Raw genomic sequence first — 12,545 nt, 5'->3', positions numbered from 1 at the left:
CTTTAATTATTTGCTTAAAAAAGACAGAAAAAAAAACCGTAAGAGTATTTTCCAGGGAGTGTACGAGGACTGTGTGTGTGTGTGTGTGTGTAATAGTAGGCATTGCAAACACCACTGTAGTCAGCAGTTCTACTGATGTATTAGTGGTGAGGAGGTGAACGTCACCCCGCTCTCTTTGTCGTCAGGCAGACATGACATACTGGCAACAGTCAGGCTCAAGGGCACAGTGACACCCGGTCCCCTCAGGGATTCAAACCAGCGACCCGGTTTCGACCTCCAGCCTGACACGCTTACCGCTTGGTGTGGATGGGACTTGCCTGTTTGTCGGGAGGCCCGAGCAGGACAGAGGACGCTACTGAGAGTCTGTCAAACTAATGTCCTTTTCAGATGGACCGAGTGGACAGGATTCTTCCTAGACTGATCTTCCTTTTCTGCTGAATCTCCTCTCCAACTGTTTTAATCTCAGATGTCCCGTGGTCACTGTGTGTTGCTGGCCACTCGCAATCCACTGCACTCTCTTTTTTTGGCTTATCATCACATTTGAGGTATTTCATCGGAAAGCAAATTAATTTCTCAGAGCTCCGCGCCTCTGAGCCATAAACACAGTGTGTGTGTTTTTGTGTGTGTATGTGTGTGTTTTTTTTTTGTTTTCAGTAAGGATTAATTAAGTGTGTGAGTGTGATTGCTGACTCAGTTCTTGTTGTTGCTCTACTGAGTTGTGGTTGACCTCACGAGAACACACACACACACACAGACACACAGTAGTGGTAATTCCACTGCCATGCTTTTAGATGGTGTCTGGGAAAATGAACAATGATCGTCTCAATGAGTCTGTTCATTAGGGTGGTTTAAATGAAACACATGCTCTCTGCTTTTTGGCTCTTTAGCTCTTTGATTATTTGGTCGGGTGGAATTAGTTTTGAGTTAGCGTAGTTGGAATTATCACTTTAAGAATAGAAGACCGGTTCAGGACACAGATGACACCTAGTCCTGGACTACAATATCAAGGTCAAAACCAGGCTGGAATATCTAAGCCCATGACTTGTCTTGACCTGGGTCTACTGGAACAGCCCATGGTGTACATGTACATGGTTGCGGGCCTGTGGAACGCGTGACTGAAATGATGTGTCTTTTTACAGGAGATTCCTGGCCATTTAACACATTTCACACACTTTGCGTAATTGTTTTAATTTCCTCCCAGGAAGGTAATGAATTGGTCTGACCACTGCTTTAAGGTCTCCTACTGTACTGGTTTCCATGGCATGTTTATTTTATAAAAGGAGTATTGCGACGCTAATCTACAACCATGCTAATTAGCTTTGACAGTTGTTTGTTTGTAGTGAAATCCAATTAAGTTGTACACTTTTCAACTCTGCACACTCATTTTCCCCTCTATTTTCTTCCCTCTCTCTCTCTCTCTCTCTACCTTTCTTCCTCTTTCTTTCTTTCTTTCTTTCTTTTTTCTCCCAGTCTTCAGAGTAAGGAGCCTATCATGGTAGCATAAATAACAGTGTGTTTTCAGTGTGGTTTTTCAGGAGAGGGTAAACTCTAAACAGCTGCCTGTCAGTGAGTTTGTTTAAAAAGCACAAAGACTTTGGTCTAAAGTTCATTTGGAGAGCCCCTCTAATTAGATAAGAGTTCCAAACTTTAAGTTAATTAGTAATTCTCCCAACCCAGAAATTAGGGCTGTCATGAGTAGAACCTCTTAGAGCAACATAAAAGGATGCCAGTGTCTGTTTCTGTTTCTGTGTACCAATGTATGTTTGCTCGCGTCAATCTGTGTGTGTGTGTGTGTGTGTGTGTGTGTCCGTGAGACCACAGTTATTTAAAATTCTTCGTATGTGAATAGTTTTTGCTTCGTGGCAGACACATACCGCGTCTCCTGTGTGAAACCTGGAAACGATGGACGCACTCCGATTAGCTTTTGGCCAGCAGCAGTAGAATGCCTGATGGGCTACCTGCCCTGTGATTTACCATAAAGACAGTAATTATAGGCCAACACAGCATGGCCCCCGACCGTCTCCTTCCAGCGCCGGGGGTTTGAACTTGAAACTTTGTCACCCCGTGAAAACAACAACGCTGACAGCCGAGTGGCCGTGTTCACAAGACGGCTCCACAATTAGCGAGGTGTCTCTGTTTTCTGTGTGTTAATGATAGATGTCTCTGGAGAGGCCCGGGGTTTGTTACCCGAGGATTACAGGGAGTGTAAGGGGGGGGATTAACGTCTGCTGCCTCGCTGTCTCACTGCAGTACAGGATAACCAATCATTTAGTTCACATACCTGGTCATGGGCGGGACATGCGTCACAGACTGGTTTCACACACCGTAGTGTGTGTGTGTGTGTGTGTGTGTATGTAGGTGTATGTAGGTGTATGTGTGTGCGTGCGTGCAGGTTGGTGACCTAGGATATCTGTCAGTCTCTGTCACGCACATTGGCTTACAGTGCGTGGCCTTGCAGATTGCAGTACTGTTTAGAAGAGTACGGGGCCTGGATGTCGGTCGGTGTCTGTTGTTGTGAGAAGCTGGTTTTGGTACCACCCTGTTTGTGCAATGACCATTGTGTGTGTGTGTGTGTGTGTGGAGGTGGGTTTGTGTTTGTGTGTGTGTGTGCGTGTGTGGAGTTAGGTGGAGGTGTGAGTGGGTGGAGGTGGGTGAAGGTGTGTGTGTGTGGAGGTGGATGAAGGTGTGTGTGTGTGTGTGTGTGTGTGTGGAGGTAGGTGGAGGTGTGTGTGTGTGGAGGTAGGTGGAGGTGTGTGTGTGTGGAGGTAGGTGGAGGTGTGTGTGTGGAGGTGGGTGGAGGTAGGGGGAGGTGTTTTTGTGTGTGTGTGTGTGTGTGTGTGTGTGTGGGGAGGTGGGTGGAGGTGGGTGGAGGTTGTGTGTTGATCTAAGCTTGACCTCCACTCTTGTCTCCGGGCTGTCTGTTTTGTCTCCATAGTGGAGGTCCGACACTCATTTCTCTTGATTGTTAAATTATGGCACGCCTCGTCATTATCACAATATTTCTTATCAAGGTGCCTATATGTTGACATGCATATGGACACATACATGTCTACGCATCATATTTCTTCATTTCTTTCAGCGTGTTTAATTGAGTGCATGGTCTCATTCTCAGACAGCATCCTGGATTTTAGATTGCAGGCTTTGTGTTGAGCTAGATTATTAATTTCACATTTAATCTCATCCCTCTTTCTTTCTCTCTCTCACTCACTCACTCTCTCCCGGTCTTCCTTACCACTGTTTTAATTTGGGAGGGGCCACACAGGAGCTTTAGCCTGGAAACAGCTGCAGAGTAAAGAGGCGATTTATATAACAGCTAAGCACTTTCATATTGTATGTGTTGTACCTTAGCAGAGATGAGCATGATGATCAAGCTAGATTAATATTTATTTAGCGCTGGGGAAATCAAGGATTAGTCAGTCATCATTTAAAACACTAATCCTTCATTCTGTGATCCCAGAGACAAAGAAAAAGCAGATTATAGAACATGAAGCAAGCATAGCCGAAATTAGACTCTCTGATTACAATACACAGCATATAAATATATATATACACAAACATATACTGACAGAAATGTTCTCGGACATGGGTTTAAATGTACCTTCACACTTAAAACACATTTTACATAATTCATACACAGGTCTGTCTTGGCCCTTTAACTCAGCGTCTGCTTGTGTCTCTCCATAATTTCATAGGAGGGAAATCCATGGGTGTGTTTTCTGATTCACTCGCCAGACGGGCATCAGTTCTCGCTCCTCTGTCCGTGTATGGGTGAGGAATAGCTGACATGGGGTGGGGTGAGGAATAGCTGACATGGGGTGGGGTGAGGAATAGCTGACATGGGGTGGGGTGAGGAATAGCTGACATGGGGTGGGGTGAGGAATAGCTGACATGGGGTGGGGTGAGGAATAGCTGACATGGGGTGGGGTGAGGAATAGCTGACATGGGGTGGGGTGAGGAATAGCTGACATGGGGTGGGGTGAGGAATAGCTGACATGGGGTGGGGTGAGGAATAGCTGACATGGGGTGGGGTGAGGAATAGCTGACATGGGGTGGGGTGAGGAATAGCTGACATGGGGTGGGGTGAGGAATAGCTGACATGGGGTGGGGTGAGGAATAGCTGACATGGGGTGGGGTGAGGACATCTTCTATGCAGTAGTTTGTGGATGTGTTTCCTGTACACGTGTATGTCCCTAAAAAGTCTGTAAAAAAAAAATACAAATGTCTGTTTTACTAATTAAACGACCCAGTAGGTGAGCTGACAGGATAGTGTGTGTGTGTGTGTGTGTGTGCTTGCGCACATGGAAATATGATTTGCATATGAGTTACTTAGTTGTCACAGAGTCTCAGGTGGGATGGACACAATATTAATTACCAGCTCCTCATTAGTCCCAGCCACTCCTTCTCTCTCTCTCTTAGTACGGGGTAGAGCTGGAACTGAGGAGGGAGGCCTGGAGAGAGAGACAGAGAAACAGAGAGTACACTAGTGTTACAGAAACCCAGGGGAACCCACACCCACACAAGTAGCAGGCGGAGGAGACCAGAGGACAGGAGTAAGGAAGATATTAAACCAGATGTGAAGAGGTGGAGAAACAGATAGAGCAGTAGTCCTCCTGCTTTGAGAGAGAGAGTTTGGGAGGGAGGGAGGGAAGAAAACGCCAGCCAGATTTCCCCTTTGCCCTCCTCCCTCCCTCCCTCCCTCCCTCTTTCACCCGACCAGTGAGGGAATACTAATGGTTTTTCTGGTCCTCCCCCATCCACTCTCCCCTCATCCTGTTCCCCCCAGGACAGTGCGGCATTGTTTGTTGCAGGGCTCTTTTCTTTCTAACTTTAATTACCTTCTCCCCTTCTGTGGCACGGAGGTTGGCTCTGCCTCGGTGTGTGTGTGTGTGTGTGTGTGTGTGTTTGGCGCGGGGGCCTGAAAGTTGGCTCGATGGCAGCGAAGGTCGTCACACATTCTTTGGTGTTGGATGGCCTTAAGAGAGAAAGATAGAGAGAAGGGGAGAGAGAGAAGGGGGAGAGAGAGGGGGAGAGAGTGGGGGTGAGAGAGAGAGTGTGTGGGGGCGGGGAGTCAGCGCAGTATTTACTTTAATGTCTTTCTGTTTTAATTTCATTTTTTCTTTCATTGTTGTGTTTCATTTCCAATTGCTTTGGGAGTGTAAACACATGTTTCCTGTTCCGATAAAGCCATTTCAATTGAAATTGAATGAGATACAGAGTGAGAAGGGGAGATTAAAAGTTAGGGATTGAGAGTCCGAGACGGACAGCGAAAGATTTGAGAGAGTGAGAATGGGAGAGTGAGAATGAGAGAGTGAGAATGAGAGAGTGAGAATGAGAGAGTGAGAATGAGAGAGTGAGAATGAGAGATTAAGACTGTTTTGTTGAGAAAGGACATTGAGTGACATTGAGTGAGACTGAGAAAGTGAGATTGAGTGACATTAGGAGAGTGAGATTCACAGAGTGATGTTGAGAGAGAGAGAATTGGATTGAGTGTGAGATTGAGTGAGAGGGAGAGACTGAGAACCTAAACATTTTAACAGATAACACTAAGTAGTGCAGCGAAGCTGTGATCTGGCCGTAGGACGGTAACGCCCAAAGGGGCTCTACAACCTAAATATTGCTGCTTTGAAAGAGTAAGGGAAAGTAGAGGAAAATTTGGCAGTTTTTGTGAAAATATAAATTCTTACTATTGAGGCACCTTGCAAATGTGCTCCATCCTCCGGTCGACGTCCGGGTTCAGGAAACAGCACAACGAGGTGCAGCTGCTCCTTCGCCTGGCTCAAATCATTGGGAATGTTACCCACCATCAAAATATTTATGAACAACGCCCCCATCCACAACTTTGATACACCACAGCAGTGTTTAAAGGTTTTGCTGGAGAAAACACCGAATAATTATATATTCAATACTGATGTAAGCAAAGCTTGAAACACCAAAATTGTATTTTCAACCTTTTTCAGTAATGCTACCAGACGCGGGTGCTTCCAGTCATTAAACAAGGCTGATTTAGTGGTTCTGTAACGCAACATTTTGTTTTTCCAAACATCTCAGTGTGATGTGTTTTAATACTCCATCAAAGTTAGGGAATTGTCTCTTACGCCGATGGAAGCAAACTGACTGCTAGTTTCAAAGCACTTTCTATAAACATTTTAAACTGGTTAACGTTTTGAAGTGTGTGTGTGTGTGTGTGTGTGTGTGAGTGTGTGTGTGTGCGTGTAGCATAATTGTCAGGACATAGGGTGCCTTTTGTTTGTGTGGTTCATTTCCAATCAAACCTAATTAACAGGAGAGTGTTTCCAGATTCCCTGCAAACGAAAATTCCTCTCCCTCTCTCACTCCCTTTCCTTCTCCCGTTCTCTCACTTTCCACGCCATCCGCCCCCCCCCCTCTCTCCCTCTCTCTGTTTTGAATTTAAAAAAAAAGACATTAGCTATGTAGATTGGGTTTTTCTTTGATGTAGTAAAATCTTTAGTGGGAAAGGCAGCGGGGCGAAGCGGCTTGGGGCCCACGGTTTATTTACTCTGCTCACTTTGAGTTTAGTTTAAACGACGTCTTCTCCGCCACCTCCCAGCAGAGCCGCTGGTGTTGGAAGGTGCCCTCAGACACAGATGTTGCTCCCCAGGCGGGACCCAGACATGTTGGAGGACGAACGCCAAACTGACCATAGGTTGGCGTCTAACGGAAGGCCTCGTCATGGGCCATGTGTGGAGCGGAGGCTCCTCTTAAGCACTGATCTGGGGACAGGTGTGTTGTCATCCACCTGCTGGTGAGGGTTAGGACCATGGGTCAGGTCCTCTGATCTGGGGACAGGTGTGTTGTCATCCACCTGCTGGTGAGGGTTAGGACCATGGGTCAGGTCCTCTGATCTGGGGACAGATGTGTTGTCATCCACCTGCTGGTGAGGGTTAGGACCATGGGTCAGGTCCTCTGATCTGGGGACAGGTGTGTTGTCATCCACCTGCTGGTGAGGGTTAGGACCATGGGTCAGGTCCTCTGATCTGGGGACAGATGTGTTGTCATCCACCTGCTGGTGAAGGTTAGGACCATGGGTCAGGTCCTCTGATCTGGGGACAGGTGTGTTGTCATCCACCTGCTGGTGAAGGTTAGGACCATGGGTCAGGTCCTCTGATCTGGGGACAGATGTGTTGTCATCCACCTGCTGGTGAAGGTTAGGAACATGGGTCAGGTCCTCTGATCCTAGATATGTGATTGAGGAGTGTATCCTAACCCAGAGCATTAGAGCCCTGAGTGTCTCTCTCTTCCTAAACTGGAATTCAGGTATTTTCCGGAACAATGGAAGCCCATGTTGGTTGCTGCAGGTAGTCAGATATTCTGTTCCACCTGGTACTATAGAGGGCAATTTAACTTTCAACATGAGGATCAGGAGGACACACATACCTGGCGCACACACACACACGCACGCATGCACACATGCACACGCGCGCACACACACACACACACACACACAAACACATTCACATACATAATAAAGCCCCACTTTTGTTCTTACTTTAACGTCTCCAAACTGAGATCACGAGCTGCCCCCTACACTTCTGTGGTATTATCTGATTCACTGAAAAGCCTCTTTTTGCGGAGAGTTCATTTGTTGGACATGTTTTCTGTGTTAAATGGGGTGTGTTCTGTTGAGGTGTGTGTGTGTGTGTGTCTCACATTACATCTACGGGCGACTAACGGTGTCGGCTCGAAAAACCTTTGTGAGACTGAAAACGAGAAAGAAAACAACGGTTATGAAAACCTTTTTTTCTGTCCTTCCTTCCTTCCTTATTTCCTTCCTTCGTTGCCGCCTTTTTAGCCATTTTCTCTGTTCTCTCAGGCTTTAAACCAGGGGGCACTAAGCCTGTTCAATGTCGGTTTGGGTCAGTGTGTATCTCCCAGGGTCTTTTAAGGGGGCAGGAGCAGGCCTCTACCACAAGATCCTTCTCTCCTGATGGATTTTTCACCATTTTGTTTCTGCATGGCAACAAATAAACAGTTAGAATTAGCCTTGTGGAGCTCTATTCAGAGGGGTGTCACTGGGAGACAGATGCTTTGGTTTCACTGTGGAACTCTGCTTTGTCTTTCACTAACGCTCTATGACGTCTTGATGGAGGATTTGGCCTCTCACTGAGACCAAGGTGACCCCAGCAAACGCTTAGGAGAAACTCACACACACACACACACACACACACATGCTCACACAGACACACACACACACATTCACACAGACACTCACACACACACACACACACACACACACAACTGCTTATTCTGAAAATGTCAGACTTTTATCTTTTCTTCTCTGCAAATTGTCACATACCAATTACTTGCTTGCTAACTTTTACCTTCTAACCCTGTACAATTGGATTTTAACCCTGTACTTTTAGCTACTTTAAAAACAACTTAAAGCAAAGAACCAGAGAGCCAGTAAAATGTAGGGGGGGAGTGAGGAATTCAAAAGGAAAAAAAGAGAAATCCCCTGCTTTAGAATGGCTGCACTCCTCTTTAAGAGAAAGGATAGCAGAATGAGGGAGCAAAGGAAGAGGGAGAGAGAGAGAGAAAGGGAGGAAAAAGAGAGGGGGAGTTGGAGAGAGAGACGGGGTGAAAGAGAGTGTGTGAGGCAGGAAAAGAAAGACCTGGGGATTGAAGGCCAAAGGAAGAGAGAGTGAGGAAGAGAGACTGTGGGAGAGAAAGAAGGGGTGGTGGAGAGAGAGAGAGAGAGAGAGAGAGAGAGGGGGGGGGGGTGGATGGGTGGGAGGAAAAACAATAGACCAAAGAGTCTTTTAGCCCATTTTCCTAAAGAACTTAGCAGCGCCAGGGTCTGGTTAGCATTCCATGGCTATTATTTCTCTCTCAGCATCAGATCAGACGCTTCTTTAATCACTTCACAGTGTGTGTGTGTGTGTGTGTGTGTGTGTGTGTGTGCATTTGTGCATGTGCGAATGTGCGTGAGCGTGTGTTCACGGGAGGCCAGGGACAGGCTTAATTAAAAACTAGAGGTAGGACTAGTGTCTTTTGTTCTAGTGGGAAAAAGGAACTGTTTCAAGCCACTGGGCCGATGGCTTGGTGGCTGCTGCTCTCTTTCTTTCTCTCTTTTCCCTCTTTCTCTGTCTGTCTTTCATTGTGCTGTGTAGGTGGGTGGGAAAGGGGGAGGGATGGGAGCGTAACACCGGGTTACTGAACGCAGCAGTAACTTGACCTGGGTTCTCAAATCTGCAGGGCACACATTAAAAGGTGTAAAATAAAAGAGAAAGAAGGAAAGGAGGTTGGCTAGTTTTATGACACACTCGTTGACTAATCTCTGAAAGTGCTTCATTGGCAAATCATATCTGAATTACCGAGCTCATAGATCTGACCTAGGTTTTACATTTACATTCAGTTTGAATACTTTGAAGACGTAAACTCCCTCAAAAGTAAACTTGCATTGCGATAGATAGTTTGAAACATGACTTAATATATTACATTACCCCAAACATTATCCCCAAAATAGCTGTTAAATAGTGCCGTTCGCTGGCAAAGGACCCATACAGAATTAGACTGATCGCTTCTGTTAGTCTCAGTACTACTTCAAATTAGCTTAGTGTTAAGTGGATTTACACACTATACCTGCTAATACCAATTCTAACGGTTTTGGGACCGATTCCAAAGGTTCATGGGAAGCAGCCCTAACTCACTGGATAGATTTTGCGTCTGTGTAAAGATCACTGGATAACCGTACCTTCCCCAAATCCTAACCTTAGTCGTGGTAGGGAAAAACACAACACCGCTCTTAGATAAGTGTCATGGGACAGCTATTCCATTGTTTACAGTTGAGCTCTGTGTATCTCAGTAATTCATCTGTGTCTATGCGTGTGAGTCTTACACAGTGAGGAGATAGGTAAATCTCCAAGACATGTCTCAACACTAAAGTCTTCTGAGGATATACATAATTCACGTTAAACCGACTGGTTTATGTCCAACACACACATCAAGGGCTGTTACTGGGAAAACAAGGACGAGGAATAAATCCTCTAGTCTCTTTCATATTAGCACTTAAAACCCCCCGCTACTAAACAGCTTTCGACTCAATCATATTTCCCCTGCAAGCCTCTTAAAACAGGATGTACAGAACACTGAACAGAAAAGGCATGACAGTGACTTGACTGACTGACTGGTCAGATTCGTAGGTTTACGTTTGGATCATTTAAAGGGTTAGTTGTGTCTTAGGTTGTGTTTTAAATCCCCGTGGGCAATCTACTCCGAGGTTTGAGAGTACCAGAGAGTGCCAAATACATGATGAATTTACAGGTGACTAACATTTTAAATATCCCAAGTTTCAGTAAATGTCTGGAAGACAACGTAAGAATTAAATTGCAGCCAGTAACACAGTTGCAGTGGATAATTTGGAAACAGCATCACCAGCTTTGCTAGGGAAGTCAGAAAGGTCAGTGTGATTTGTGTCTGGAGGTTGCTAGCATGCTAGCTAACCATGCTAGCCAGTTAGCTTGTATGCTTGACTGCTGAGGTGAAGTCAGAATGTTTGGTTCCATCTAACACCTCAGCCGGAGTGTTCAGTATGTTTGGTTCCATCTAACACCTCAGCCGGAGTGTTCAGAATGTTTGGTTCCATCTAACACCTCAGCCGGAGTGTTCAGAATGTTTGGTTCCATCTAACACCTCAGCCGGGGGGTTCAGTGTTCTCTCTGAGCACTCCATGTGCAAAACATTCTGAACTGAGGAACGGACAACGCTCTTTATTAAGGACCAGCCCAGAAGCATTCTGCTTTCAGAACAGTTGGGTAGATCTAATACTCATTCATTGCACTTGTTTCAACGTCAATCACAGACTTTTATTTTTTGTCAGCTTTGTCATTTATTTGTTTTGTATTTGCCTTATTGTGATGGTTTTGCTGATTGTGTAGGAAGAACTCAATTTGTCTTTTTAATCTGTGCTATTCAAGGAATCCTATATTTTCATCTCTCCAAATAGACTTAATTATGCTATTGAACACAAACACACACACTACTGGATATAGATTGTATTAACTTAATTCTCAAATTGCTTTGTACTGTCACAGGAAGTGAGATGGAGAAACATGGGGGGAGGAGAAGGTGACATAGTTGGGAAGAGAGGGTGACTAAGTGTAGGGGGGGTGAGAGGGTGACATGGTGGGGAAGAGAGGGTGACATGGGGGGAAGAGAGGGTGACATCGTGGGGATGAGAGGGTGACATGGGGGGGTGAGAGGGTGATGTGGGGGGGGGTGAGAGGGTGACGTGGGGGGGTGGGGGGTGACGTGGGGGGGTGGGGGGTGACGTGGGGGGGAGAGGGTGAGGTGGGGGGGTGGGGGGTGACGTGGGGGGGGGATAGAGGCAGACAGAGTACAGGGATGGAGAGAAAATGTTGCGGAAGGTGCCTGGTGTTGCATTTTAAAGCAGAGTTAAAATGTTGACCGACTCCCACCGCGTCTTGCAGAAAAACCTAGTTTATAATCTCATTCTCTTCTTTTAGCACTTGGGTTTTGGTTGGATCAGTCCAGCGTAAAGGGGGGGCTAGCTCTGGTGGCGGCCTGCTCCGGGTAAACCTCGGCTGGATGCGGCGAGGGCGGAAGACAGCCTCCATATTCTCGGCCACTGTCGGCCTGTGGAGAGGGTCAACCTCAGTTCAGCTGGTTGTTTGGAGTCGAGGAAGTGGCGACCGTATGAGGGGTTGAACCGAAGCTGAACGTAATCTGAAGGATTGTTTGCTCAACTGCCTGCCAGCCGAGATCATTTGAGGGTTTCTTTTGGAGTTGGGGTTGCTGACTGAACAAGCGTAGGACAGTTGCGATGGCTGCAGTACGATGGTGGTGGGATTGCTAACTAATAATCTTTATTATGTAGCGCTGAATGTAGATGCATTGGGATGAATCTGATGGATAATCACACAGCGTTTAGGTGGATTTATATATATATATATATATATATATATATATTAGCTTGTTGTTCATCTGTGTTATAATTATGTTGGTACGAGGTAAGCTGGTGTGTGGTTAAAATATGGAGTGACTGGTGTCTAATTTGGCCTGTGGGAAAGAGGATGAATTTATGACGCTGGTGTGTTAATCAGGAAGTGTTAGCTACCTGCTGAGAAATCTTTACCAGGCCCAGATCTAGGATAAGCTGATTTTCTTCACTCAGTAGCCAAAAAAACATTTCTCTCCTTCACTCCTCTCCTCTGCTCACGGACAGAGCGAGGGATCAGTCACATTCATTCTCTCCTCCCTCTGTTTCCAGGGCATTAATCAGTGAGGGGTCAGAGAGAGGGACTCAGGAAAACTTTTGTATGGAGGTGTTCAATTGTTTTCAGGGGGGGGGGCAGGCGATGGGATCTGGCTGTCAGCTCTAAGACAAAGCCGCTCAGATCTATTCACTAAGTTTATATTGGATTTTCTCTTTTCACAAGTTGTCAGGCGGTTCCTTTAATGGTAAACTCCGGGATAGGCATTCTCCACTAGTCAGCATTTAACCCTCACATTTTGAGTTGCATACATAAAAAAAAAAAGTGGATTGTAGATGTGTGATTGTAATGTGT

General features: G+C 46.0%; 1 protein-coding gene across 4 annotated transcripts in view; it reads left to right on the top strand.

Moving 5' to 3' along the window:
• Positions 1–12,545, top strand: part of zfhx4 (zinc finger homeobox 4) — a 90,816-nt gene that overhangs the window by 14,810 nt on the left and 63,461 nt on the right. The window lies entirely within an intron of this gene.

This window comes from Esox lucius, chromosome 21, assembly GCF_011004845.1.
Source record: "Esox lucius isolate fEsoLuc1 chromosome 21, fEsoLuc1.pri, whole genome shotgun sequence".
Taxonomy (NCBI): domain Eukaryota; kingdom Metazoa; phylum Chordata; class Actinopteri; order Esociformes; family Esocidae; genus Esox; species Esox lucius.
This window is presented reverse-complemented; position numbering and strand designations above follow the sequence as displayed.